Here is a 6,624-nt window from a genome sequence, read left to right as displayed (position 1 = left end):
AATGGCATTTGCTGTTCTTACAGAGGACCTGAGTTCATTTCCCAGCACCCACACTGGGGTGCTCACTAACACCTATAACTCCAGCTGTAGGGCATCTGAGCAATCCTCTGCCCTCCCCAGGCATGCACATGAATATAACATAAGTATACACATACTGCACATGAATATATATGATATATATATATATATATATATATATAATATATATATATATATATATATAGAGAGAGAGAGAGAGAGAGAGAGAGAAAGTGTAGTGTTCCCAACATCAGAAACTGTTTTCTTTCAAGTGCACATAGACTCTCTCCAGCAAGATTGGGGAAGGTGAATGAATGGTAACTCAGGATTAGCGACCAGCAACACCTCCTCTTGCAAGTGGAGTTGGTACCTGGGCCACCTTGCCCAATTCCACACGAGTCTTCTCACCAGCATCCACGTGATACCACACCTGGCGTCACATTCTCTGATAGAGATCAGTGTGTCTCCTCCTTTCTTCTGTACACACCATCATGGCACAGTACTTTCTCCTCCCTTCTACGCACTCTTTTATCTACTGTCCACGAATGCACCACAAGCTTATGTGTGGGGCCTCGTATTTCATAGATGACCTGCCTTTCATAGAACCTGTGGGTTCTACCAGTGCTCATCTTCCCCAAGTCATCTTTATTCCACACTCCTAATTAAATGCACTTCTCTTCTGCTTGCATAAATGTCATTCTAGCAAAATATAAATAAAAACATTACAGTCGTGGAAACAGATTTTATTTAGGTTTTCCTTTCCCTTTAGTTGCTGCGTTCCTTTTCATTTGTGTACAAACGTATTAGTCTGGGTTCTTTAGAGTAACAGAACTTACAGAATGAATCTCTTCATTAGAACAACTTACAGGCTGTGGTTCAGCTAGTCCAAAAATGGCTGTCTACCTACAGAAGGTCCAAGAATCCAGTATTTGTTGAGTGCACAAGTGGGATATCTCAGCTGGTCTGCAGTATAGATTGAAATACCAAAGAAGGCTCTAATGGTAGTGAGGAAATGGACTTGTTGCTAAGGGGAAAGCAAGCAGGCAAAGAGAGCAAGCTTCCTTTTTCCATGTACTTTTACAGGCTTCCAGAGAAGTTGTGGCCCAGATTAAAGGTGGATCCTCCAACCTCTTAGATTGGGATTAGAAATAGATCTTCCTACTTCAAATTAAGCAAAAATCCCTCACATGCATGCCCTCCATTTGGGGGTTTTAGTTAATTCCAGATGCAGTCAGGTTGACAACCAAAATAGCCATCACAATCCACCCCTCTCCAACTTCACACATCGTCATATCTCTTATGTCATGCTTAGTTTCCAAATGAAAATGATAACCAGGCCATAATTATGCCTAAACATGATATAATTATCTCATGTATAATAACAAATGCATTAAATACTTGACCAGGTCATAATTACACCTAACATGATACAACTATACCTCTTTTTTTTTTTTACAACTATCCCTCTTATAACCATAAATGCATAATAAATCTAGAATAGGTGGCAATGTCCTTTGAGGGACATTCTTTTAGTATCTCAAATGTGGTGATATATTGTGTACCCCAATAAAGCTAACCTGGGGATCAGAGGACAGAGTCAGCCACTAAATTAGACATAGAGGCCAGACAATGGTGGCACATACCTTTAATCCTATCACTCGGGAGGCAGAGATCCATCTGGGTCTCTGTGAGTTCAAGGCCACACTGGGCTACATGAGAAAAACAGAGCCAGGCAGTGGTCACACATGCCTTTAATCCCAGGAAGTAATATGGCAGGACACAGAAAGGTGTATAAGGTGTGAGGAAACAGAAACTTTCTCTCTTGAGGCTGAGGATTTTGTAGAGGTAAGCTAGTGGCTGGCTGTTCTGCTTCTCTGATCTTTCAGCTTTCACTCTGATATCTGGCTCTGGTTTTTTTTTTGTTTGTTTTTTTACTATAAGACCTTTTAAGATTTGTGTTACACTCAATCTTCAATATGATAACCATTGATCTTCTCTTAGTTTGTGTTATTTCACATGATAAAGAAATTAAGAAAAAAACCCACAATATCTGTACAAACACATTCTTAACAAAATATGACAGGAATACTCATGTCAATTATAATCCTCATTTCTATAACTGCTCATGTGACTTTAGCTAGTATTTAGAACTACCTTCCTCTGCTACTCATTCTGTATTTCCTCCACCCTTGGTAAGAACCTCAGCAGGTTTTGACTCTTTTCCTGGAGGAGTGACCCAGACCTTCATTCCTGAAGGGTCTGTGCTCTTTGTCATCCTGCCTGGATTAGGCTGTTGTAGTTTCTCATTGACTTTAATCACAGGACAGGGTAGCACCAACAGATGCCCTAAAGAATCTCCTGCACTCCAGGCATAATCCTTCTTACCTCCATTGTGGAAAAGCAATCCAATTTCCCCAGGATAATCTGGATCAATTACCCCTCCTAACACTGTTATTCCTTTCTTAGCCTGTTGGCTTAAGGGCATTAGAAGTCCAAAGTGTCCAGGGGAAGCCTGAGATTCCAGTTCAGTGGAAGGTTTGTTGTGGCTCTTCACAGGAATGCTCCCCACTATGGAACCAAAACTTCTAGGCCAACAGAACTTGAAGTTGCAGAAATAGGAAGAAAAGTTTTTCCATGGATCACTAAGGGTGATAGTGAGTGGAACTATTCCTTTTTCCACCCCTTGATTCCTGGACCCGTGGATCCTGATTATGAGAGAAAACACACCATATATTAGATGCTGTTCAGAGCATATACCGCCTTCTGAAGAACCCTGTTCCAGCCCTCCAGGCTGCTGCCACCTAATTGGTATGCTGTGTCTTCAAAAGACCATTCCCTCTATCAGGCCAGCTGTTTCAGGATGGTGGGGAACATGGTGAGACCAGTGGATTGCATGATTGTGTCTCCACTCTCGCACTTCTCTGGCTGTAAAATGAATTTCTTGGTCAGTGCAGAATAGCATGATGGTGGATAAGGCGTTCTGTAAGTTCACAGATGGTGGTTTTGGCAGGAGCATTATGTGCAGGAAAGGCAAATCCATAACCAGAATAAGTATCTACTCAGTAAGGACAAACGTCATTTCCATGGAGGAAGTTGTCCAGTGTAGTCAAGCTGATTTCAATTGGTCACCCTGGGGAATGGTGCCCTATCTGGGGCTCAGTGTTCGTCTCTGCTTTCGGCAGACCTGGCATTCAGCAAACAGCTACAGCCAGCTCAGCCATGGTGAGTGGAAGTCCATATTGTTAAACTCATGTGTAACCCTCATCTCTGCCACCATGGCCACTTTGTTCATGGGCCCACTGGGCAATGACAGGGATGGCTGGGGAAAGAGGTTGACTGTCTACAGAATGGGTCATCCTCTCTACTTGATTATTAAACTTCTCTTCCACTGAAATCACCGATTAATGAGTATTTCATGGGGCACACTTATCTTCACATCCTTTGCCCATTCAGAGAGATCTATCCATATGTTTCTTTCCCAGATGTCTTTCTCACCAATTTTTCAAGTCCCTGACCATCCAGCCCATGAATCAGCAAACATTCACATGTCTGGCCATCTCTCCTTCCAAACAAAATGTATGACCATGTGTACTGCCTGAAATTCTGCCCACTGTGAAGGTTTCCATTTACCAGTGTCTTTCAGGGTTGTCCCAGAATGGGGTTGTAATGCTGCAGCTGTCCAATTCTGGGTGGTGCCTGCATAATAATGTCCAGAGCCACCAGTAAACCAGGACCCCTCTTCTCTTCCTTAGTCAACCAATCATAGGGCATACCCCATGAGGCATCAGATGCCATTGTAATGGGAGTAGAAACCATAGGCATTTCAGAAACTTCTTTGTGCCTTCAGGACCTCCTCAGGCCTCATCTTCCATTCCATTCGATGATATACCAATTCTATTTGATGATGATTGCTGCTGTGCACATTTTATTTTATGACTTGGTGGGTAAGATACAGCACATGATTGGCAGCTTATGTCACATGGTAAATTGGTGGCCCATTGTCAAACATTCAGTTTTCACTAAGGCCCAAGAGCTCTCTCTTAAAGTAAGAATAGTTTTCTGCATGTGATGGTAGAGCCTTGCTCCCAAATCCCAAAGGTCTGTTCTGTAATTCACCTATCAGGGCCTTCCAAAGGTTCCAACAGTATCCTTCTCTGCCACTGACACCCCGAATACCATTGGATCTGCTGGATCATATGGTCCAAGTGGTAGAGCATCCTGCACAGCAGCCTGGACCTGTTGAAGAGCCTTCTTCTGTTCCAGGTCCCACACAATGATAGCAGCTTTGCAAGTCACTTGGTATGTGGGCCAGAGTAACACACCTAAGTGAGGAATGTGCTGTCTTCAGAATCAAATAGGCCCACTAAATGTTGTGCTGCTTTCTTGGTTGTGGGAGGGGCCGTGTACAATAACTTATCCTCTACCTATGAAGAGTGGGCAGGCACCCTAGTGCAGAAAACAGTTAACAAACCTTAATGCATGATATGCTCCCCCTTTCAGCTCTTACTGAGTAGTCAGAAGGGTCTTTTACAACATCTAAGTATTATCTTTCCCTCTGTTGACTACATTTGTCTTTTCAAAACCAAAAAAAACTGTTCATAGTTTTGTCTATGCTATCTATCCTGTCATTTTAATGCTTATCGTGTGTGTGGCCTTGCAGGCAAACTTGCCTGTTGGTGAATTTTTACTCTCTTTGTCTAGTCTGCATGGGGGTAGTTTGGGAGATTTTGGTAGTTTGGGTGAGGGTGGGAATAGCTGCAATAGTAGAAGAATAGCAAGAATTGAGTTTTCTTTTTCTTTCTCTTTTCAGCTGGATCTAATGGACCTGGGTTAGCTCAGGATAGCTTTCAAAAAGAAATAAGATTTTATTTCTTATGTGTAGAATGAGATAATCTGCTCCTCAACTTTCCTTTCACTTCAGCTGAGCTCTATCAAACACACACACACACACACACACACACACACACACACACACACACACATCATGCACACACTCAATAATAGTCAGTTTTTCTAGATTACTTTCTATTGCTGTGATAAACACCGTAACTAAAAGCCTAGGGAAGAAATTGTTTATTTTCGCTTACAGCACAAACTCAAGGCAGGAGCCTGGAAAGAGGAACTGAGGCAGAGGGCATGTATGGACACTGCTTGCCAGTTTGTGCTCCAGGATCGTGATTCTAACTTCATTGTACCTTCCAGGGCCACTTGCCCATAAGTGTGCTCACAGTGTGCTAGACTCTCTCGCATCACTCATTAGTAAAGAAAATGTCTCACAGACCTGCCCACAGGCCAGTCTGATGGAGGCATGTTCTGAACCGCAGTTTTCTTTTGCCAGAAGACTTTAATTCGTGCCAATTTGGCAAAAATCAAACCAGCCAATCAATCCATCAATCAATGAGTAAACAAAACAACTAGACATTGCTCCTACTTTGTTACTACACTTGACACTTATCATTTACCTTTCTCTGCTGAACTCTCCATTGCCAGGCTCCCATTGACTGGTCTTTGAGTCTTATTTTCCATGAATTCACTTTTCACTGTCCACATGTGGATGCAAGCCTGTGGTGTTGGTGCCTGCTGAAACCAACATCTTTCTCTTTTCCCTCTAGTTTAAGACATACTCCAGGAAAACCCACTTAGAACAGAAGCTGAGCCATTCTCAAAGAATCAAGGTCACTTTATGTAAGCGGATGGAATCCCTCTCATTCCCAACCACTACGACTCCCAGAAATAAGCAGTCCAGGGCAAAGACAAGCACACCCTAGTTGCAGGTGCTGGGTGTGACCATCTCTCCATGTTGTCATCCTCAACATGATCATTGGCCTGATGTTTAGAGACAATCAGGCTGTGAACATCAATGCCACACTGTTTCCAGTGGCATGGAGACAGATAGTTCCTGTTCCAAGAGCTCTGGGGAAGATATTCATAAACCAGAGAAGACATATAAAGTGAGACATTCTGGAGATTGATCAGGGGGAGTTCAGTGATCAAGAGTCTACGTAAGATTTCTCAGAAAGTGCAAATGGTAATAGTTGGGACAAGGAACACAAGCTCCCTATGACAAGCAGATGTCTCCAGATCTCTTTCCACACCACACACATCTACACACTCAGAATGTCTTTTTCCAGCATCTGTGAACACATCAGATTGGTGACATATTACCACACAAATTGAGTGGGTCTCACTCAGTCCCTTGTATATGAGGGAGAACAGGTAACCAGTCTCTCTCTCTCTCTCTCTCTCTCTCTCTCTCTCTCTCTCTCTCTCTCTCTCTCTCTCTCTCTCTCTCCAAGACAGGGTTTCTCTGTTTAACAGCCCTGGCTGTCCTGAAACTCACTCTGTAAACCATGCTGGCCTTGAACTCACAGATATCTACTTGCATCTGTCTCCTGAGTGCTGGGATCAAAACCATCACCCAGCACCTATAGCTTTTTTGAGAAGAGGTTGTTGCTCATGGCTCCCACTTACATCAATGCTATTCTGTTACAGAGAAGATATTCTAGACAACGTGGCATACATGTCCAGCAAAATGCCTGTCTAATCTACTGTTCCTTCTTCTCGAGGACTTCCAGGATATTTTTCAACTCTTCTCTGAGGAAGAGT

The sequence above is a fragment of the Peromyscus leucopus genome, chromosome X, assembly GCF_004664715.2.
Source record: "Peromyscus leucopus breed LL Stock chromosome X, UCI_PerLeu_2.1, whole genome shotgun sequence".
Lineage (NCBI taxonomy): Eukaryota > Metazoa > Chordata > Mammalia > Rodentia > Cricetidae > Peromyscus > Peromyscus leucopus.
The sequence above is the reverse complement of the archived record's forward strand: the minus strand, read 5'-3'. Positions refer to the sequence as shown.